Genomic DNA, 25,280 nt, shown 5'->3' on the forward strand with positions numbered 1-25,280 from the left:
TGAACGAATAATCAAATATTTAGAGTAATTAAACCTAACCGAGGTGTTTAATTAAGATTGCATATTATTCGACAACGGTTGGGGGTTTAAGTCTATAAATACACAGAAAATTTATAATTATAAATAATTGTTTTTTTAATTTCTACAATTAGATTGCTAAAACACGAGCAATAAGCCAAACGGACTTAAGATATTCCTGTTATTTTTTTTTTTTCAATAGTAACACACTTTTTAATGTCAAGATACAATTAAATGCATAGAAATAACTGTAAATTTTGGAAAGTATATATACAGTACAGTAACAATAACTGTACTCTAGAACAACAAGAATAAAAAGTAGTTGTCTAGAGTAGTTCAGTTCCCATACACCGCAATTATTAAGCATAAAAAAAATTAATTGTAGAACATTTTACGAAATATGGTAATATCAAAACGAAATGTAATCACACATTTAACACTTACAATCGTACGTAGAGAACAAAAGCAGGCGGCTTTATTATTATGCACATACCCTTCTTGCTTATCTTTTCTCTCTCTCTCTCTCTCTTTGCGTCAAAGATTTTTCATTAAATATGTATTAGTAGTTAAGAATAAATAACAACTAAGATTTTCTCTGTCTCCTGAATTAAAAAAAAATAAAAATACACTAAGATTATAAATTACTTCGGCTTGCATCTTTTAGTCATAAAAATGATATAATATTTTCTAAACCGCTGAAATGATAGGGAAAAGCTTTTTTTGTTTGTAAAATCTTATCCAAAAAGGTTTTGGGAAAACAAATTTCATCTAATCCGTTATGTTAAAAGAAATTAGCTGTGAAATCACTCATCTGATAAACTGTTTTACAGATTCACTGCACGTACTTTTTGCTAATTAAATGCATCCAAGCAGCAGAATATTGTCGTGTGTTCAAAGTCCGACAAGGATATTGAGAGACTATCAAACATAAAAATTTCTTACAAATACAATTTATTACCTTAAAGACATATAAACAAAATAAATAATAAAAAGGGTAATAATAATACCACAATACGTATATATACCATACAAAATAGTAATTCCAATAAAAAGAACAAGGTTTTTTAATGACAGTTATATCACAAAAATCAGAATACAGTTCAATTTACTAAAAACGTTATAATGACCGCTAGAATCTAAAATTACATTAACAACAAGATAACACTAGAAAAGTCTAAAGTTCATATAATTCACTATCTGCAAATAATATTAATTTTACTGTTTATAAAAAGAACTACCCTACACTTTATGAACGAATTTAATACTGTCACTTTCACTACTGTTTACCAATAACTCACCAAACTTGTATTCACCCACTGTCTACGCTGGTATACTCGTTACGTACTCTTTACTCGTAATGAGCACATGCTTACTGATATCGCTGTTATCACGAATGCGCCGAAGACGGCCTTGCTAAACTAGTGACTTTTTCCGCTGGTTCCTGGCAGTATTTATATCCCTTGGCCTGCATAACCAGTACCCGCCTCTTCCCTTAAATTGTTGAAGCGTAATAATTTCCGCCCCCTTACGTTTTTCTATAAATTCTTATTCCAGTCCGGTAACCCTTCTGGTCGAACATCGGCTTTTGAAGGTCCATTGTCTGTATTACAAAGAACAGATTGTTAAACAGACCTGTTACTCTAAGGAAAGGATTCCTTTTAGTTCCTTCTGGATTATTATTTTCTCTTTCTTTCTTCTTAAATGAAAGGAATCCGTTACCCTGGTTCGTTATACCGGTCCTGTTAGAATACATTGATAAATTCATAAACAACTTTTTTTTATTACTGCTTCTTAAATTTTTTAGTTTTAATTTTTATTATTTTATTTAAAAAAATATATTTTATCTTTTATTTTCTTAAAATATAAATATAGTTGTATAGTTAGGTCTGAAATAAAAAAAGGAGATAGAGCAAAAAAAACTTAATCAACAAGGCTGAGAAATATGTTTGTTCACTCTACAAAATTGTAAATATACAAAAAAAATCTTTAATTAAAAAGAAATGCGTAATTGCTAATGAAATATTGTACTCTATGAAATCGTTTCAATAGTTCAAATAAATAAAATAAAAAATATTTAAAAAAAACAGCTCGACAATAATATCGTCTGAATGTCTTTAATTGTTATATGCCTTTAAATACATTTATATCCGTTGGTGAATGTTTTACATGGAAAAAAAATTTAATTAATCATAGGCTCAGTTTTAAAAAAGAATAGCAGATAAAATCGCAAATACACTACAAAACGTTAACCAAAGTAATTCAAATTCGTTATATGCAGAACTAATATATATCTTTATATTTGATTATATAAAAATATACTATAGATCACATCACTAAAAAAAAAACGTTTTTCTAGCAATACGTTTAATTAACTAACTGATCACAGTGTAAATAATAGCTTTTTTATAGATTTTCTCATATTTTATAGAAAATATTTCGTTTTTAAAATTATCACAGACGCAATTACGATAAACAGATAAAAAAAGAGAAAATAATTATTTAGTACAAATAAAATCGATAAATTATTGGAAAAATTGATATATAATTTTTTTTTTACGATTTCAATATTCCTTATAGGGAATAAAAAATACAAAATATATAATATGAACATGATTTGTAATTAAGATATAATAATTTTTCAAGGTTATATATGCAGTAAGGTTCCTATGCATATACAAATAAGTGTTAAAGCGTGAAATAAACACAACATACGTGTATGTACATTTAATTTATAAATTAATGTTAAAAAATGAAACCAGTTTAAAAAACATAAAACATACGGTAATAACGTTGCTTTATACATATACTACTTTAAAGTAATTAATTATAATATTATAAACATTTAATGATTAAAATAGTCGTTTATCGAGCAAAGGAAATTATATCAAATTATTTGTTTAATTTAAAATATAAAACAGAATCTCTTCTCATTTTTTTCCTGGTTGTATAGTCTGTTACAGGACTGCTTCTGCAATTTTAAATAATATTTATCTATACAACGGAAAAAAATCAAAAAAATAAATTTCGTAATTAATTAATTAATTTCAACGTTCAAATAAGATACAAAATTTTTGTAATGAAATGTGTATTAAGATAAAGATAGTCTTCCGTGTTTAAACGATTGATGCTTATACAGGTTTTACGTTAAATGCCTGCTTGCATCTCATTTCATAACGAACGTCACTTATACAATTCATTTTATTTTTCCTTCTGCTCCTTTAGACGTACATTGATTTTACCATTTCCATAAAATATATCTTTTTTAGGTAGATTTCATACGAAAGCTACCTACTGTAAAGGGTACCATGAAAATTTCGACGTATCTTCGTGTTTCACATCCATCCTCTAGACCCCAAAACCACAGACAATTCAAAAGTCTATATATATACTTTTTATATATATATATAACTTTCTTGTGGATACGATAACTGCCGCAATTTTGCGCCAATCAGTTTCAAATTGATACATAAAATATAACGACCCAAAATCTCGATCGAGTTCGTTAATGGGCGAAATCGGAACCACGGGAGTGAAAATGGAGGGGTTTTTTGAAAAAAAAAAAACAAAATATCGCTATAACTTTCTTATTAAGTAAAATATCGAATTTGTTTAAAGTTCCTACTATTTTTTTTTATTTTATTTTTTTTTTATAAGGGCCTAAAAATTATCTAAGTAAAGTATTTTGATATCACCAACCATTAGCCCAGGGGGTGAAAAAAAAATTGGGTTTCAAAGACAAAAAATCATACTTCCCTTAATAGTCACAGTATCGAATCGGTTTAAGTGATCGTTAGTCCTCTAAACATTACCTAAAACTTTTATCTGAAACAATTTTTTATATGACCAACCCTTATGGCAAGGGATGACTATAATATTGCGAAATTGTAAAAAGATGGGGCTTGTCATATGCTAAACATGTGAAACATTTTTCACGTGCAACCATTGTCGTATTGAGTAAATTTGAAGTGTTTTTTAACTTAAAGATGGAAATCTTTTTTATCCCCGACTTAGCACTAGTGATATCTACCTCCGCCTTTCGGCTTGCCGAAAGAGATTTTTCTAACTTTGGACGAGAATTCAGACTTCTTTTATATAGATGAAAAAAGTGTAAGATTTACATTATACAGTAAAGTTACTTTTTTTTTAAATTTAAGAGTAATTGTTTAATTTATGTTTTTAATTCTATAGATTTAATGTAACAAGTAACAGAATAATAAAAAAAGTTCATGCAACATCACTTCTTCAGAGTTGAGAACATCACCCAGTAGAGTATTACTATTATTCTTCACAATAATAAGAATTAAAAAACAGTAATTTTACATAGTTTATATAAAAGATTGTTGTTAGCACTTGATTACTTGTCCTTCTGTTTCAGTTACGTTTTAACCGGATTCTAGGAATTCCTAGTTAATGTCAGGGATGTTTAAGTTTAAAACAAGAATTTCTGCTGGCATTAAATTTATCTTGAAATGATAGTGGAATTTTTTTAAAATGTAACTTTAACTTGGCAAAACACATCCGAACTGGAAAATTATTACGTATCATTATATTGGATACTTAAATCAGAATTTTTGTTATAAATAATAGAAATTATAATTGAAAATATGTTATCAATAAATACTTATTTCCATACTTATTTTAATAATTAGTTATTATTTATTTCGTATTCTTGAATTTCGAATATCAAAAGACTGGTTTGTTATAAATTATAAATATTATAAATTTATTAATTGATTACTTTAAATAGATTTTAACGTCTAAATAATGGGATAATTTCTACAGTTTATTGTCTAATAACTTTAAATTATGACTAATGAATTATTTCAAGACTGTTTTCGATCAAGTATAGTTAGAACAAAACAAAAAATGCAAAGATAATTCCCCAAGCAATTTTTGGTAAAATCTGTTCTGAAGATTAAATCTTAAATTTCTTTTACTCATAACGGAGGTCAAAATCCGCGAACGAAGTTAAAAAAAATTATACAATTTTAAGTTGGATATTTCGTCCAAAAACAACAGAACCAGAAAAATATTCAAGGGTCTAAGTAACAAAGATATTCAGTTTGTGAAGAAATCGTTTGAAACAAAATTTCAAAAGTCGAAATTAATTAGTTATTTGGAACTTTTCGTCAGTGCATTCACCGTCAGTACATTAATCTAAACTTTCGAAATACGGTTCTCTTACTGGTAAATGTTGTTTCTTTTTTTCAGGTTCTACTGCTATGGTTGTTAGTCCAGATGGAAATTTGTAACGTATGAAAAATGCCATTCCTAACCGGAAATCGAACTCGGGATCTCCGAATGTTGTTTGAACTGAACGAAATGTCGTTTGATGAAAGCACAACTTCGAATGCTGCTAAAAAATTGTAAAAAGCGTAAATTATACCTAACATTTTTTTAAAATCTCATATAGCAAATATTATTCGGAACTTTAACAATCAATAAAAGTTTTGCTTGCTTATTATATTATAATTCTGAATATTTATGTATTTAATTTTAATTTTATAAATAGCACCTTTGAAACTAATCCAATTTTTAAACCGTCTAAAGAGAAGTACATATATATATATATATATATATATATGTATGTATGACCAATGTTTGACCAAATTGCTCTGGTCAAAATCACTGGTTACCTCTCTTATTAGTAGATAATAACTGATAAGAACAGAAGACTGCAATGTAATTCAGCTGTAGAATACAATACGATAAAAGATTAACTTTATTTAATAATAAAGTTCAGTTTTATACTCTATTCTGAAAGATATATACGCAGCTTATATATTTTCCAAAATGTTGAAATATTCAACGTCGTATACATAATAGATTAATTCTTCAAATATATAATCTGAATTCAAGACTGAAAATTCAGGAAAATTTTAACAAACTTTGACTTCCTTATAATTTAGATAATTAATTAGAGACTTAGTATTAGCTTATATTTTAAGCAATTGACCAAGACGACATTGAAAATGTTTAAGTAGACGATATCATTAAGTAAATTTTATTATCTAATTATCCCTGAGATTATGGCCAGTTGGAAAAAAAAACAAAGAGATCAGCGACTAAAATTGTTATTTTTTCAACTGATAACTAGCCAGAATTCTGACGTAATCTTTGGCTTTGACGTGTGTGGCTGCAAAACTGTTATGCTGCTGCTTCTTAACAATTTTATTTGTACTTTTAACTATATTACATATATATATATTTACAATCATAATATAAAATATTAGGTTATATATTATTATGATATATTATGAAAAAGTCAATTCTAATTAATGCTATCATTACTATTGTTTTTTATAAGTTTTACATGCTGATAAATACTTAAATAAATATTTATGAATTATTGATTTATGAAAGAAAAATATTTTCGGGACAATTTTTTAACAAATAAAAATATCATATATAATATATATATTGGATCAAAAGACAATCAAGGTTGGTTCAAAAATCACAATACTGTAATGAATCAAAGTGTAATATGTGTATTTCTGATCTGACTGAACGATTTTATGTATTTTCTCCCTTAAAAATGTAGTTTTAAACATATTAATCAATTTTATATCAATTGCATCTCTATTGGTTAATATATGTTATTACTGAAATGAATTTATTTCATTAATTCACTACATAGATCGAAGCTTGAATGTGGAAATATGGTATGGAAATTTTTTAGCATATAAAGAAATGCTACATCTGTCCGGGATTCAAACCCGGGACTATCTGAATGAAAGGCTTCGATTGCATTTTTAATAAATTTGCATATTTTCAACTTTTTTCGATTTCGTTATCTACTTCCTAAACTAAATTAATAAAATAAATATTTACAGGTTTTCTATTAATTTCTAACGAGAAATTTAAAAATAACTATCATTACTGTTTAAACTTTGGCTTCTGTTAATGGTACCATATATAAACGAGTTTTGTTATATTATCATATTGTAAAATCACCATAATATATTCAGCATAAATACCATACATAAAATAAGTAGATTATGATGAAGATTGGATATAAAATGGTGAAGATTATATTAAGGTGAAGATCCGTGTGTATATATCTATATCTATATGCCTATGACGTCTTCCTTCTTTTGTAAAATTCTTTATGTTAACAAGGAAATAATTTTTTCTACTTCGAGTATCGATCAAAATTTGTTTTTTTTTTTTTTTTTTTTTTTTTTTTTTTTTTTTTTTTTAGTTTGTATGTATTATTTTAGGGTTGAAGCCATAATAACCAACACTAAAATAAAAATGTTTCAATATAATTTTTTTGAATCTATTAATAAAACATTTTATAGTCTTATTTTACTTTTAAAAACAATTTTTTTACATTCTGATTTAGGTCACTTTTTTAGACAAGTTGAAGATAAATACGGGTAAAAACATGTTCTTTTTTATATTTTATTAACAAATATGTCTAGCAAATTCCTGTTTTGGATAAGTTTGTAATTATGTCCTTGTTCTAGAATGGTATTAAATTACTATTCCTAGTAGACTATTGTATGTGATATGTATTTATAATAAGATTTCGAATTTTTTTAGATTATATTAAATCGAAAGCTTCTGATAGAACTAATGGATTTCCAGACATAATTAGATATGACTTTTAAGTGGATTGCCGATTGTAACGTTTCGTATCTATTGTTAATAAGCTATCATGCGTTTTGTGAGATATTAGATTGATTTCTTAATTGCAAGAAGGTTTCTCTTCGGGTTCAGGAAAAAATTCAACTATGTTAAGTAAATTACGCTCTTAATTCACTATTAAAATATATTATTATTATAATATATATTTATTATTATTGTAAATGTTATATATAGCAATACTAAATTTTTGGCCAGGAGGAACAACGCAAGATGCGCTAAAATTAATATCTGATTATTGAATAAGACAGTCAATTTTTATTTTTAATATTAAAAATATATTTTCAACCAACGACCAAAATTTTAAAATAATAATTTTTTATTCAAATTTAGCTTTATACCTTTAGAAAAATTTGAAATTCTAAACGAAATTTTTATGTAAATAAGTTTTTACTTTCCCGTCTAGCGCCGCTATAGCAGTAGAAGAGAAAGTATTTTAATCGATCCAATTTGGGCGTATGCGATTTTCACCGGATCTTGACGTTTTGTCACCTAAGGAACCCAAAAAACCAGATGGAAATTTTCCGGATGTTCGTATGTACGCGTGTGTTTTCGATGTTTCACACCTTATATCTCCAGAATTACTAGACCGATTTTGACCAAACTTGGTCAGATTACGTCTTGTTTATGGGGCATTGATGCTATCAAATGTTCAACTTAAAAGATCAAGGGGGGTGAGGCTGTAGAGCAAAGTCACTTCAGAATCTTGAGATTTTGCCTAATTAAGATCTTTTTCTTACACATTTGTTAATTAAAAAATAAATATTGTTTTGAAAAAACTTTTTATCAAAAATTTCTTTTTTCTGGCAAAGAAGATTTACTGTGTCATTTCACCTCTCATCTCACCACAAGGAACGCTAGTGTAGCACCGACGTGCAGCTGTTGTAGTCATCTGCTATGTTTAAATAAAATTATAATTATTTTTAATTAAGTTGTGTATATATGTGTATTTAAGCCGTACAACAGAAAAAAGCCGCGTGACGGGAAAGTCCTAAAACTGTGTTGTCAACTTTTTTCTGTTTTCAGTGAATCTATAAAAAATTCATATTATGTAATCTAAGAAGCAAATATTTTTAGTGTAAATAAATGAGGTTATCTAAAAATAACATCTATCAGTATTTTAAGAATTATAAGACAATTACTAGGCACACATGATGGTAGCATCCTTTCTGCTACACAAAGCATACCAATTTGTTTAAAGATTATAAATATATATTGCACTATATTGCATAAAACAGGGTAAATAATCGATTAGTTTGAGTGATCAGTCCGGATTTTTATAACTGTTAGCTATTTTTCGGTCTCCTGAGTCTGAAACTACAAACTGCGTACATGACCAATTATGAAGTATACGTATTTTTATGCGCGTCTGCGTGTTTGTGTACGCGCACAAAGGTTGTATGTACATAAATCTTGTTCCAGGAATAGTTTATATTAAAAATCGTGAAATTTTTTACGGTAAAATGATGCTTTTTTTATTAATTAAAGAAATTATTATGAAAAATTCGGTTACGAGTTATGTATTATTGAACAGATTTCTAATTCTCAAAAAAATGAGCTTAATAATAATAATAATAAAAAATCAGAAATATCATTCAAAATAATAATATTGAAAAATATTTAATAAAACGTTACTTAGACCTCTCACTCCTAAAAATTTACTGATTCCATTAATTTAATTAAATACTACTTTAATACTTACTTATACACTAGGTGTTAGCTGTTAAAAATTACCACGAGTAAAAAAGTTTCTTCCATAAAAATATAAAGTTTAAAAGATTTTCTAATTATTGATACTTTTGATTTGAAACATGTTTATTTCCTAAATGAGGCCAATATCCGGCGGGAATAATTTTTAAACTTCCTTGGACCAGAATTAAATTACCACGCTATACTTAATCTGAATCCGCTTATTAACTCGTAGAGAATTGTGTTTTTAATGAGAATAAATGGTACTGCTATTTTATGTAGCTTAACTATAAGGAAATAATACAAAAAAAATTATAAGTGCAAACAATTTACTTGTAAATAATATTAATTGTTTGCCAGATTACTTTTTGTTTTTGTTTAACTGAAAATTAAGTGATTATTTTATATGTACCAAAGAAATTTTAAACTGAATACTGTAATAATCATAATAAGCATACAATTTTTTTAACAATACGTTTTATTTTTATTTCAAACAATGATTAAAATATATATTTGTTTTATTATCAAAAACGAACAAATACAATTGTCTAATAAGGAAAATTTATTAATAAGTTATAATACAATTTGCACAATATTAACTAAATTACCAAATATGCTGACAATCCGATTTAGTAAATCCATGAACAATTACAATAAAAAAGAATATTAAAAAGAAAATAGTGTAAAGATCAAACAATAAATTGTGTTAGTACACAAAATATCTTCAAAATCAAAAATTTCCAGTCTTCATAAATATAACTACAAATTCAGTTATAATTAGTGTTATACATAACGTTTTCATCAGATTATTTGGAGTGAAAAATAATTTTCTGATCAATTTTATCTTAGGCAAATGACGTTTTGATAATCTGTTTTTAATCTCGTTAATCAGAATCGTTAAAAGAAGACTAACGAAGGAGCTTTTAAAAATACGTCATTCAAAAGTCTAACTTAAAATAATTTAAATTTTACTTTTAGTAATTTTAAAATAAATTCACTAACATATTCATTTAAAATAGCAATAAAATACTACATTAACTTAAGTATGATGTATATTGAAAGTTAAAATTTTTTTTTTATATCGTTATGTAAATGATCATTTAGAGTAAGAAATTATTCTTCCGTATAATAGTATAATGCGATAGATAGTAACAAATTTTAATTACCTTTTAACTAATAAATTTTATTATTCTTAATATAGTTATACATATTAAATTTTTCTTAATTTATTTCTTCTTAAGTTTTCCATATATTAAAAAAAAGTTACCATACAACCATCTTAGATAAAAATATTACAAGTATTCTCCTATGCTGCTCATTTTTATTATTATTTTTTTTAATCTGTCGTAGAACCGATTTAACTACGTATATCAACCAATTAAAAAAATCATAATTTTATATATGAAAATATGTACATACAGAATGATTCACAAAGAATGAAACAAACTTTACCTCATGTTCTACTGGTGATAATAAAGAACAAAGTTTACATAAAATATGTTCGGAAACGTTACGTTAGCGAGTGTCGAAAGATTTCGCCCTGAATTCTAGCTTTTGGGAGCTCTGAACTTGGCTCTTGATCTACAGTTATTTAATAGATGATTTCGCCCTTAGTTCTGGCTGGCGAAATATTTTGCTCTGATTTCTGCGTCATTAGTAACATTAAGCTAGACTGTAATTCTTGGGACTCAAGTTACGGATTTTGCGGTTTTATATGAAAGCTGACTAGAAATTGTTTTTAAATAGTTCCAGAACTGTATTTTTTGAGAAATCACAGGTAAATACAAACGATTGGGGTCGAAAAACTTACTATTTGCACTTTTGTTTTGTTTAACCCCCGGGACCACCGTTAGATATTGCTTTAGAGAATGAGATGAATGATTTGTAGCGTGTGTGAATACTATTTTATCTATACTTCTTTCTTTTACCTGTTTAGCCTCCGGTAACTACCGGTCAGATAATACTTCAGAGGATGAATAAGGATGATATGTATGAGTGTAAATGAAATGTAGTCTTGTACAGTCTCAGTTCGACCATTCCTGAGATGTGTGGTTAATTAAAACTCAACCACCAAAGAACATCGGAATCCACGAACTAGTATTCAAATCCGTGTAAAATAACCTAAGTGTTTGTAATATTATTCTGCACACACACACACACACACAAATATATATAATAACAAAACATATTTTACTTAAAAATATTATCTTTATTAATCTCTTGATTTAACCAATCAATTATACCAACTTATAAAACAAATTCACTACGTTTCACTTAGAATACTCTAAGCTTCCTCACTCTCTCTCTCTATACACTTGCGTGCGTGCGTGCGTACACTCACACACCTATTTCTACCTACAAATGACTTTCCTAAAAATTACACTGATCAAGTTTCATGAAAAAGTAAACATTAAAAAATAAAATTTCAGAATTATAAATTTAATTTTACCCTTTAATTTCTACCCATTTCAACTCAAATAAAAATGGCGGATTGTTTATTTTTTCAAAATAATTATAATTCCGATAAGAGTTGGGCGGGACCAACTCCGGGTTTTATATGAAATTTAACTTGAATTGAAAAAAATAGATCCAGTTTTCGAAAAATTTGAGGTACAGACAAACGATTGGTGTGTCGAAGAACAATACTTTTTGAATGGAGTAAAATAAATTTGAAAAAACAAAAATTTGGTAATAAAGACAAAAACGTTTTAAACAAAACTTCTAGAAAATCTGACTCTGAGTAAAATTGTGTGAATAAATTCTACAGAAACTAATTAAAACATGTCCCCAAATGAACTGATATTTTACTTTTGCCGACATATTTTTCTTAGTAAAATTAGAGTAGATATTTTTATACGCTGTTATCAGTAAACATTGAGGTTAAATTATGGAAACGTACACACTTGAACAACGGGTAGAAATTATCAATATTCGAAAAGAAAAAACCATTTTTAACGATGAGGTACATTTTCTTCTTACCGGCTTTGTCGATAAACAAAACTGTCGAATTTGGGGATCAGAAAATCCAAAAAAGATTGAATAAATTCCTGTGCATCCTCGACGGGTCATGGTTTGGTTTTGGGCTGGGGGATTGATTGGACCCTACTTCTTCAAAAATGAAAATGGAGATGCAGTTATCGTCAATGGAGTTCGATATCGTGAGATTATTTCACAGTTTTATGGCTTAAAATTAATGATATGGATCTGGAAGTGGTTTCAAAAAGACGATGTAACATGCTACACGACCAATGAAACCATGCAGTTATTGCAAGAAACATTTAATAGTCATGCTATCTTGCAGCGAAGTGCTGTGAATAGCTGCCAAAAGGCTTGACACCGTTGAACTTTTTTCTTTGGGGGTGATCTTAAGGATAAAGTATACATCAATTAACAAAGAACAATTGAGGAACTCAAAGAAGAAATTCAACACAACACTGTCGATATTTCCCAGAAATTCTACCAACGTGTTTTGGAAAATTTTGTTGGATGAATATGTGCAGACAAGACCGGAACAGTTTTTGTCAGATGTTTTGCTGATACATAACCTCCTGTCACTATTCTAATAAAGCAAAGATATTATCAATTATCAAATAAAAAATATTTTACTAAAATATTATATTGTCAGCTAATTTTGGGACACCGTTATAAATACGGTATAAGAGTTTTGAACTTAAAATCAAAATGAGACAAATTTTAACCGCGTAATTAAAGAAACAAATTTTTCAATATTATAAAACAAAAGAACTAAATATACCAGTAAAATAACAAATACAAACAATACAACCAACTTACAAACTTTCTTCTTTATTTTCACCAATAGAACACGTCCTGAGTTTTTGTTACAATGTTCGTAAATCATGTATATGTATATATATATATATATATGTGTGTGTATTTATGTATGTGTGTGTACATATACACCCCTATTTCTGTCTACAAACGACTTTCCTAACAATTATACCGACCAAATTTCATGAAAAAGTAAACGTTAAAAAATAAAATTTCAGAATTATAATCGTATAATTGTAAAATACTTTAATTTCTATCCATGTCAACAAAAATAAAAATACCATTGTTTTTTCACAATTGCAATTTCAATAACAGTTTAAAAACATCGTACATATTATATGTTTAAAGAGTAGTAATCCTAAAGTGAATATCTTATCCAATTTAAAATTACAATAAGATATGACAGAACATTCATGAATAATTATAATTCTAAGCAAGCTTACAATACTTGTTTAGTAAACATGAATTCTTTTACTTTAAGTACACCTAATACACCCTTTCCGCAACATTGTTTTTCAGTTCCACTAACAAAGGACACTCAGTTTAGAAAACAAATTCATTTCTACACTCAATGAGCAGAAGTTAGGGAGTTAACAAAAAATGAATAAGAATTACAAAATTTGAATCTGGGTTTCATAAACAGTTAATCATAACCCTATTTTTCTGTACTAGATTAAATAAAATCTTTAAAATCATGTGGTTCTTTATACAATACAAAACGGTGATTATTGGAAACAGCTAATTTCGTATTAGACACCAATACTTTATTTACAGCTTTAATTTTTTTTATTTAGCATGAATTTTTTTATGTAACGTTTACAATTTTTTTTTTGTTTATAAAATTTTATTTATATTTACACAATATTTGATTGTTAGAACAAGGTCAAACATCTCTCGTACCTGTTAGTCACACCGGATGTATGCGAATTGTCATTGTATGGAAACAGTACCTTAATTATTTTATAAAAGGGTTTAGTTTCTTCAGGCCTTTGTGTCTTGAACTTCCTCCCTTCCCTATGAGTAATTTCCTATAAAATCTTTTTTAAAATTAAACCATTATTTCCATTATTTTTTGCAAACCTATAATTTTTTTCTATTTACCTGTATTTCAATCATCACTTTACAACGTAATTTTCATTTCTTCTTATCACATACCTACACCGATGCACTAACCTTTTTTTCTTAATGTTTTTTCAACAAATCTGTGATCCTAACCACAATTCAAGGCATGAAATAATTCTTAATCCTTTGAAATTTCATAACATAATTAAGTTTGTTCATAACATGTATTTAATTTTTATCCGTTTATTTCTTCTGATATATTTTCTTCCTTCGTTATGTTTCAATCATAAAAGATGGGAATTTTTCTATATTTTACATACCAGTATTGTTCGTAATTGTAATCGGTTTGACACATATATACGGCTAGTATAACCAAATGACTGATATTTGTCAAATATGATCCTACAGATGAAGGGCTACGAATTTTCAGATTCGGACTTTAGTTGAATGTTTGTGATCGAGCAGTGGCTGCTCGCGTATCGGCATGTGGGACTGCAGCACCTCCTATTTCCTCTGGATATTATCGATAGGAATTAATATAATGAGTATACTTGTACAATATATAATCCTTAAGCTTAATGTTAGCAGCCACCCACCAGCTTATAAAAAAGATACTAAAATCTTTGTATGGAACTGTGCGCCTCACAGTTCCGCCGTAGTTTTTTGGCTGATGTGTGCATGCACACATAGGAAGTTGCACGCGAGGGAAAGAGAGTGCTGTCGCTCCTGCAGTACTAACCCTGGCGTGCTGGTGGAAGGTATTTTTTTTTACTCCGCATGTGTATGCAACATTCCCTGTCCGTTCCCTTTTCTAGTATAGTTGGTGGAAGGAATAGGAAAGTAGTTTATTTTTTTTTTCAGCAGTGATCAGAAGATGGCGGAAAGCAAGGGCTCTTTGATTGGCAAATCTGTCCAAAAACACGCTGGAAGGGGAAAGGAAAGGTAATTACTAATTATGTATTCGTTTCTGTGTATATAGAAATTTAAATTAAGCACCACTATAGTGATTTTAAACTATAGTGTTTTTAAGCGGACATTTTATTACGTTAATATTTAATAATACTAAATAATATTATCTGTATTGAAATTTTATTATTTATTCGGTTAAACCAAATACGGGTTTTAAGCACAATGTGGTTAAAAACCATATTCTTGAATGCGATAAAACGTAAAATTAGATTATCCTGCTTCCAGCTATTCTATTGATTCATTATTTTCGGTTCATTTATTTTACAGAAAACTTTAATCATGGCCTTGAAAAGGCCCAGAAAAAAATTTTCTGGAGCAGCACTCCCACTAATTTTAACTACGAGCCACCACTGCTATCGAGTAAAGCAAACAAGTTTTAACATGTTCTGAAAATGAATAAAATTGAAGTTGGAGCTGTTACAAACGATTTAATACCGATGAAGATACAAAAAAAATTTAACTCTACTTAAAAGGGTTCTTCCTCTTTGTTTACTACCGTAAAAAATGGGGTGCTGAATTTAAAAGAGGTCGTACATCCATTCACGATAATGAACGCTCGAATCAGCCCAAAACTGCTGCAACCGCCGAAATCATCACAAAAATCAACAATTTTGTATTAAGGGATTGTCGATTGAAGGTAATCGATGTTATTGATATTGCAAACATCTCGATACACCGTATCCATTATATTTTACATAATGTTTTAGGTATGAAAAAAACTTTCGGCTCGACGGGTGCCGTGTTTGTTAACAATCGACCAAGAACACATTTATTTAACTGGACACTTCTCAAGGAGATATTATTTAAAGGCAGTTCTGCTAAGTTTCTTCTATGTTTTATAACAGTAAATGAAACATGATTCATCATTACCAAACAACGGTCCAAAAAATGTATAGAAGCAGGTGAAAGTGTGCCAAAAAAGGGAAAGTGATTTCATCTGCAGGAAGTCATGGTTACGGTTTTTTGAGAATCTCGTAACATGGTGAGTGTCTGAAAAAAGGCAGGATCATTACCGGTGCGTATTAAAACTTCCCTCCTAGACCAATTGAAGGATGATCCAGGGCTAAAGTGTCCATATCTGGTCAAAAATAAAGTGGTTTTTTCCGTGGATTAAATACCACGATATTGTTTAAATAAACATAAAAAAAGACTTTTAGCTCTTTGGTGTTACAAGTTTTAAGTACCGAAATAAAAAGTATAATATACCCTTATCCCTTAAAAGTTTAAAAATAAATTATAAATTTATTCAAGAATTATTGACCGAGACGAAAGTAGATGTGTAGGTTTTGTCAGTATTGATAAAAAGCAAATAATCTTTAAAATATTACTTACACGGTGATAATACATTAAGATTACTTATAAAAACAGTGTTTAAATATAAATTTATCAACCGTTATATTCAAGCAATAACTTTATTTAGATTTCCTAAATATAATTTGCTAATTATTCTTTAAACAAAGAACACATCTGATTTAATTAATCAAATGTTTAATAAAAGCAATTTAATATATTAATCAATTCATATAAAATCTGCTTGGTTCAGGGTTGTGGGTCCATTTTAGGACCTCTTGGTTAATAAAAGAAAAAACTAGGTACTAAGATATAAATCAATGTAGTATATACAACCTGTAATAATGATAAGCGATTATTTTTTTTAATAATTAATCCAAACAATAATTTAAATACGGCAACAAATACTTGACATGTGTTTTTTGATAATGTAGCCTATGTTAAAAAAAGAAAAGTAGAATAGGCCTTCTTGTTTATATATATATATATATATAAATTGGAAACAGTCACTATTAAATTATGAGTTGAACCCCAGATCGAACAAGGCCATTTTTTTATCATTGTTTCAAAACAATCGACATTGTTAGAGTTTCTGAGATAGGTCGAACCTTTGTGAGTACAGTAATACAGTTTTAATGTAACATATGTTTAAAAAAAAATTAAATTAAATCTTAAATTATTCAATAAATATAAATTTTATTTTTGTGTACTACATCTGATTTGAAGTTATATGTCATCTTGTACAACGTGAATTACTGATAATTTATTTTTCGAAGTTTTTATTCAGTTGAAAAATTTTAACATGGTTTTTTGTGTAATTTTTTTATTTATAGGTTATCTAAATCCTATCGGCCATGATGTCTACTTTATAGAGACATGTCGACTGTGTCCGACGATTTTATAAAATAATAATTATACATGTTCCGATCCAAAAATTTTAATTTATTTCCTTTCAGATTCAAAATCAGATAATCAAAATTGAACAATTTGTCTTTTTATTGGCAGAATTTCTTTGTCTTTCTATTACTGCCTTTAAATTCCATGATAAGATCATCATGGAGTTATGTACCATGAAGCTTAAAAATGCTGGATTACCTATTCAACGATACATGATTTCCGATTTCTGAAAAATGTTTCGTTTATGTTTTTATTAGCAACATAATTATTTATTTTATTTAAAACAAATTTTAACTGTTCGTATATGTTTATATTTTATAAAGTTTAAAAATACATCGTACTCTAAAGAGAGAGGATATGATAAACTGACACTACTAGAATGAATTTACAGAAACGGCACTTACGTTTCCCGTTATTTACAGTTATAAATAATCATATTTAACCTCTAGTTCGATCATTCAATTGTACATTCTTTCATTTCTAAATACGAATATACAGCTACAAACAAAAGGACAATCGGGCTTACTCGGCGGTAATCTTTGATTGGCTAAACGATTTAGAAAAAACTTAATATTATGATACCTTGAAAGTTGAAAAAAAATCTTTTAGGAAAAGAAACTGGCCGAGGAGTTGAGCTGCAATAGTAACACATTTGCAACTCAAAAGTGTTACTTTTAAAATTTTTATTCTATTAGGAAAATTCAAAATAATTTCTACGTAGTTATTTGTTTTTTTGTTGCATCATAACCAAATATACACTTCAGTTAATAAGGCGTACAACCAATTCAATGTTTGAAACGATGGTAGCATCAAATGGCACTTTTTTATGTAAGCAAAGTTTTTTATAAAAAAGTGTAAAATTTTCAATAACTTTAACGATCGATATCACTGAATGCACGTTTGCCCATCACGCCGATGCAAATTAGATTAAAGACTATAAAAAAGTTAATTTAGCCATTCAGTTGTGTTTGACCTCTCGCGATTCCAATCCGTTAGAATTTCCCTGGCAGGTTTTACGGGCCTTCCCAATGTGATTAATTGAAACCCAATCACCAAAGAACACCGGTGTCCAGTCTAGTATTCAAATCCATATAAAGCCAACTGCCTTTACAAGGACTCAAACCTTAGAACTCTCGACTTCGAAAATCAACTAATTTTGCGATGAGTTAAGCACTAGACTAACCCGGCGGATTAAAGTTAAGACTTAGAAACTTTAATTAAAAAAGTTAAGTAGACAGCATTCGTCTACGCTCTTCGTGCGGAGGTCCCGGGTTCCAATCCCGTTCAGTTATGGCGTCATTTCACACGCTATCAATTTTCAACTGATTAATGACTATAGCTGTTCATAACTGCTCTTTCATAAAAAATACATTTTTTTAATAAGAGCGGAATTCCTATTTTCATAACCAATTATATATGTTCACAAAGAATTCTACGTACAACCCTAATCAAGAAAAATATGTAGTAAAGACTTATTTATAAAAACATATTACATTTTGCTAAACATTAAAAATATTTTTTCCCTGCTTAGCCTCCGGGAATTACCGTCAGGTATTATTTTAGAGGATGATATGTATGAGTGTAAATGAAGTCTAGTCTTGTACAGTCTCAGTTCGACCATTCCTGAGATGTGTGGTTGACTGAAACCAACCACCAAAGAGCACCGGTATCCACGATCTATTATACAAATCCATATATTAGAAATATTCTGACCTCGTTCAATTTTTACCAGCTAAAACTATAATAAAAAAATTAAATTTAATAAATTTTAAAAAAGGTTTCTTGATCTTTACTTCTTGTACGAAGTAAAGTAAGTATTGTGATCGCGAAGAATTTCAGATTTCAACGGAAATTTCCATTTTGAACATCCCTGAATCCATTATGACTAGTTTCGACGTGACGTCCGTATGTACATACGTATCTCGCATAACTCAAAAATGATTATACGTAGGATATTGAAATTTTGGATTTAGGACTGTTGTAACATCTAGTTGTGCACCTCCCCTTATTATTGCAATCGACTAAACCAAAAGTGTCCAAAAAAGTTCAAAATCCAATAAAAATCGGATTTTTTATTAACTGCAGTAATACGCCCTCATTAACAGTTTTTTAACGATCAATCATAAGTGGTACTTATTTTCATTGGTTCCACAGAGTTATAGCAAAATGCAATTTTAATTAATGAAATATTTGGTTCTTACACACACAAGGGGAAGGCACATCGGTTGGAATCAGACTTCATCTCTTTTTTAACTCTTTTGTTTTAATTAAAATATATAGATTTTTAATAATTATTAACCTCTCTATTGCAAAAAAAATTTACGATAAATAATAATTTAAAAAAAATAATTTAATTTAAAAAAAATGTGTATATGTAATTTAATAGGCGTACAAAGAAGTCGTGTGGTGTCCACATCAGATTTTTTTTTATAAACTAATGTTTTTTTAGATTTTTGCAACAAAACCCCGATTTTTATCCCTATTAAAATATCAATTTAAAAAATATGGGGTTTTAGAATAATCGTACTATAGCATAGAAAATATTTTTGATCATATTTATGAAAATAAAATGTTAAATATAATTTTTTTTACTTTTAATATTTTTTTTATTTTACTTCTTTTTTATGAATTTATTTTTCCTGTCGTACAGTAAACAAAAAATTTAGAAGATAAAACCAAAACAAGCAAGATAATGTAACACTAAAAAAGGTCAATATTAAAGAGACGAAAATACGAATATAATGATAACAGTATGATAAAGGTTTAATCCAAGGCAAACTTGAACAGTAAATGGTATTCATTTTATTGAAGTTAGAATTACATTATCACAACATAACTTTAATGAATCACTAAATGCAATTGTTCTACACTCAAAAATAAGTATACCACCGCTTATAAAGATATAAATTAAATAATATAAAATTAAAATGAATTATTCTTCTTCTTTTCTTATTTAAAAATTTTATATCAGATTCGATTTGCATTTAATGAAATATACTAAGAAAGGAAAATATTAATATCATTAAAATTTTAAACTGTTTTATTTGTACTTATATGATTTTAATTATTAATATTTATTTTTAAAAATTACATTTTTTAATTAATTTAATAAACCTAAAAATTTAAATAAGGACATAAAAAATATACGTGAAATTATGTAATAATATTCGTGCACGCCCACGGATACTAAAGCAAGGTACGACAAGCAATATGTTTACTATGTATACATGCCTACATTTATTTTTGCCTACAAGTAGTAAAAGATCAACTTTTGATGGTCTACGTGTAAATGGTCACGTAATATCATTCTGGTACTCATATCCATAACCACTTTTGTGCCCTTGAACAAAGGAACAGGTCACCCTTAACAAACAGATTTCACTATTGTGCGGCTAGATAAGCTATACAGATTTGTAGAGGACGCGCTATTGCATACTTAAATCTAAATATAATCTTAGTGCATGAAAATACTTGTTTATATTTTACAATTAAATTATAGATATATAGTAAACTTTTCTTCAGTGCAGGCTTTATCAAAAAAAGAATAAGTTAATCATAGTCTGAACAATCAAATCTCAGATTCAATTTCCTTCAAGGGTCTGGCTAGTATTTTTTTCACTTTTTATTCATCTTCCTACGTATTAAAATCATATAAATATGTTCAAGGTCATAAAAATTAAAAAAGCAAATTAGAACACCTTTAAAAAAATATAATTATTCAAAACATATAAAATTCAGTTAATTAATTTAACAAATAAATAATTTGAATCATTCACGTAAATTACGAAACAGTATAAAACTAATCGAACAGTGTAAAAGTTATCAAAGTAGCTATGGACAAACAAATTACTATTTGTGTTACTCGTGGACGTGTAAAATTGACAAATTAAGTGAAAAGTGCTAAAATAAAATAACCTTGCAATTAAAATAATAATAATCATAAATAACTCCGTTAAAGAAAATAATTATCCATTTTATTTCATGACATTTTAAAGACTTACAAATTTAAAAAAAAAAAACAATGAAAAAATGTTTTTTTTTTATTGCCAGATACAGATAATTACAAACTCTGATTAGGATCTGACTAATTACTTGATCTCATTGGTTTGTTTATTATCATATTAAAATGTTTAAAAATTTCGAACAAATAATTCCTGTATAGAGTATCTGAATTATAAATAATAATAATACCAATTAAAATCTATTTTACATAAATGTTAATTTAATTCGGCATAAATTTAATATTGCGTTTATTTTTAGATTAATCCAAATAAATAATTTATCAATTTTTTTATAAAGTAATTATAACAAAACATATTTATTTATTCCATAAAATTTTATATGCATACCTTATTTCAATTAATTTTTAATTTTATACTGACAAACACCTTATTAAATAATAGCCTGATAAAATACTATAATATAGTTTACAAAATAAAAATTTCAATCAGCTTGTGAATTCTGATTAAAATTAGTAATTAATAGTTAAAAAAATTAGAAGTGAATTTCATAATCATAATTTAAAAAGGGGGTAGAAAATATTTGCGTTCTTTGTTGACACTTGCTATTTATGTAATTGTGCGTAGTGTGTTTTATAGTACAATTTACTTGTTAGTTATTTATTAAAGGGAAGGGGTGAAAATTACAATTAAAATGTTTATAAAATAAAAGTTAATTTATAATTATTATTTGTAATTTTACCATTAAAAGTAAAAATAATAATCAGTCATAAAAAGTAGTTTAAATATAGATTTTTAATGCTGAAATCGAAAATAAAAGATTACGTTCATGAGATAACTATAACTCTAGCTACCTGTTCCCATAAAATGTTTCAAAAGTAGTATATAAATTATAAAAAAAGAATTAAATCACTACCAGAATTTTTAAACAACGAAAGACGAAAAAGTTATATTGCTAACACTATAAATATATTTTTTAATCGAGATTCAAATGGTTAATTACAAAATAAGAAGTAATCATTATTATTTAAAACAATCAAGATACAAAAAATATAAACCAAAAGTAAGATACAGATATAAACGAATGAAGATTATGATAAAGAAGTGTAAGCACGTTAAAAATATCACAGACGCCTGAACATCAACAACTTAATTACTTATAATTAACAACCAATATATTCTATAAATAAAAGTAAATTATCACACAAAGTTACATTAGATACTTAATTAAGTCGCATAAATAAATGTTAGTATACAGTAATACGTGATGTAAAAATAACCTTAAGTGTAACTTTTTTGTACGAAAAAAGTTACACGTGCCTGTATATTCATCATATTACGTGTTTACCTTTAATTAAATAAATAATAGTTTTTAAAATAAAATTACTTTTTCAAACTTCTTAACAGATTTTAAAGCTTGTTAAAAGAAAATTTTATTTATACAAATACTTAATATCTAATTAAATTTGTTTAAATATAATTAAAATATTAATATTGTTTACATTAAAATATTCTTTTTATAGACTGAAATGAACTGTTACTTCAGATCATATTCTACAGTATAAAAGCAAAATGAGGTTACACGTGGTTCTCTTATGCACATGGTATAAATGATAAAAACATAAATGTATACATACCCGTACAACAAAGAAGCAAACAACACAAGAGATCAGTGAACTGGGTGTGGTAAAGAATACGTCTCCATCCAAACCGGCGACGGTTAAGTTAGAAACAACGAACAGCGACTACTACAACACGTCCGCTCCCAACAGGAGGCACGCGCCTTCTGACTTCTGATCGTTGAGAGCAACACGCACTCACTACCATAAGACCCGTTCAGGTTGTTGGTCGTGAGCAATGCAGTCGTCATCTGCGAGAACATGCGGATCTGCACGTTATTCTTTGTAACAATGTTTTTTTTTTCTTTTTGTTCTACAAATACCGTGATTTCTGATATTACTCATAATTATGACTATTATCAATTTCTACCCGGATCGTTTTCTGTGTAATTTTTTTATTTTTATTGTTACAACTTATTAAAAAATGTTATTGAAAACAATAATTTTCGGTGATGCACTTTGTACATTGAGACAGTGTGCTACATGCTAATAGAATTTAATCGTACGATACTCTGAAAAAAGATTATTACTTTTATTTCCACAACAGAAATTTACCAGATAAAAATTATTTATTAAAAACAATTTTTTTTAAAAAGAAAAAATTTATAAACAAAAGTTATTGCCTTCAGCAAATCACTTGTAAAAGGAAAAGTGGAAGGAAAGAGAAGATTTCAATGAAGAAGGATTGAGATTCTCAAAAACAATTTTCCTTCATTTTCTGAAAAATGGAGGAATTCTAATTAAAAACGGTCAAAAAACAATTTAATTAAAAGAAGATAAATAATTAAAACTCACTGCAACTTAATAATCTAAAAATATTTATTAGAGCAAACCCAGAATCTCCAATAATATTAATTGCTTACTTCTTGATTTCCTTGTACCCTCTCATTTCACCGATCCAAAAGTCTGGATAGAAAACAGAATATACAGGCAAAAATATGTAAAAAGTACATCGTATACACCGATGACTAATAGGAGAACAAAAAATAAAAATGAGTACATTGGTGCGTGGACAATCGACGGAAGCGAAGCTTCTTACGCAATATTATACAAATTATTAATGGTGCAAAATATGTATACGCAATATACCGAATTACCGAAGACGCGTGTTAGTATCTACATATAACACGCGATAGACATAGTAGGGGCATCACGCTTTTTCGTGACGCTCGTTTTTTCTCAATTGACTCCCTGACCTGAAGCCTGCGTTTAGAACCTTCGTTTCAAAAAAAATAAATAAATAAAAACGAGTGCGTCGGTGCGCGGACATACTAGAAAGTGAAGCTTCTTGCTCAATATTATATGAATTATAAATGGTGCAAAATAACATATACGCAATATACACAAATGATAAAATATTTTATTAATAAGAAATATGAACTAACAATGAAATCCAATCTGTTAATGAAATATTTAAAAATGAGCGTGATTAAAAACCGTTCACAAAATAGTAACAGATCATTCTTTGAACACGATTCTTGAATGAACTGTGTTATCAGTTATCACCTAGCTCGTGGCACTCGTTTTTTCTGTTGACTCCTCTTCATGAAGCCTTCGTTAAGAAGTTTCGCTTTAATAATGCTCACCACTCACCACTGACATGAAGAAATCTACTAGTAAACAATTATTTTGTAATCAGAATGTATTCCTTACAATTTTTTGTGAAATTTTGTATCCTTTATTGGTTATTTTATTGAGAATAACAGTTTTAATTTTTTTTCGGTAGGGAAGTGCAAATGCTCAGATGGCTTTTCTAAGTAAAGGGTCGTTGTGATAGAACCACTCCTTTTTCTCCAACTCATTATTTCTTAATGAATTTGGGTAAAAAATGTCATCCTATTTTAATTCAAAAGTAAAACAAGGTTTTTTTTATATTTTGAATTAAGTTTATTAAACCGAATATGTGCCGTTTAGATCGACCACCTTTCGCAGTTTTTGAGGTAAAATCATAATTCCGTCATTATAGAAATTTTGTTATTTCTAGACAAAAAGCTGTAATATGTGATTTCCACAGGCCTCTTTTTTACCGTTAAGAGATTCTGTAGAGACCGAAATAATCGGTAGTATGACGCTACAAGATCAGGACTATACGGTACATGCATCAAAACTCCCCAGCCAAGCTCTCAATTTTTGACGGTTTACTAAAGACGTGTAAGGTCAGGGCACTGTCACGATAGAAGCTAAATTTCCTATCGATCAATTCTGGTCGCTTTATCACGATATATCGGTGTAATCTTTCCAGTTGTTGGCAGTAGAGGTTACAATCATCGTTTGTCCGGACGGCTACAACTCATAGTCAACAATTCCTTTTCAATCCCACATACACAGGATCACTTTCTTA

General features: G+C 28.0%; 1 protein-coding gene across 2 annotated transcripts in view; it reads right to left on the reverse strand.

Moving 5' to 3' along the window:
- LOC142320625 (protein commissureless 2 homolog) overlaps nucleotides 1–23,186 on the reverse strand; it is a 116,864-nt gene extending 93,678 nt beyond the window's left edge. The window contains exon 1 of one of the 2 annotated variants that reach the window (XM_075358638.1): nucleotides 22,958–23,186. The gene's annotated coding sequence lies outside the window, so the exon portion shown is untranslated. The remainder of the gene's footprint in view (nucleotides 1–22,957) is intronic. The other variant, XM_075358637.1, reaches the window with a different exon arrangement.
- Nucleotides 23,187–25,280: the final 2,094 nt, after the last annotated feature.

The sequence above is a fragment of the Lycorma delicatula genome, chromosome 2 (assembly GCF_047948215.1).
Source record: "Lycorma delicatula isolate Av1 chromosome 2, ASM4794821v1, whole genome shotgun sequence".
Taxonomy (NCBI): Eukaryota; Metazoa; Arthropoda; class Insecta; order Hemiptera; family Fulgoridae; genus Lycorma; species Lycorma delicatula.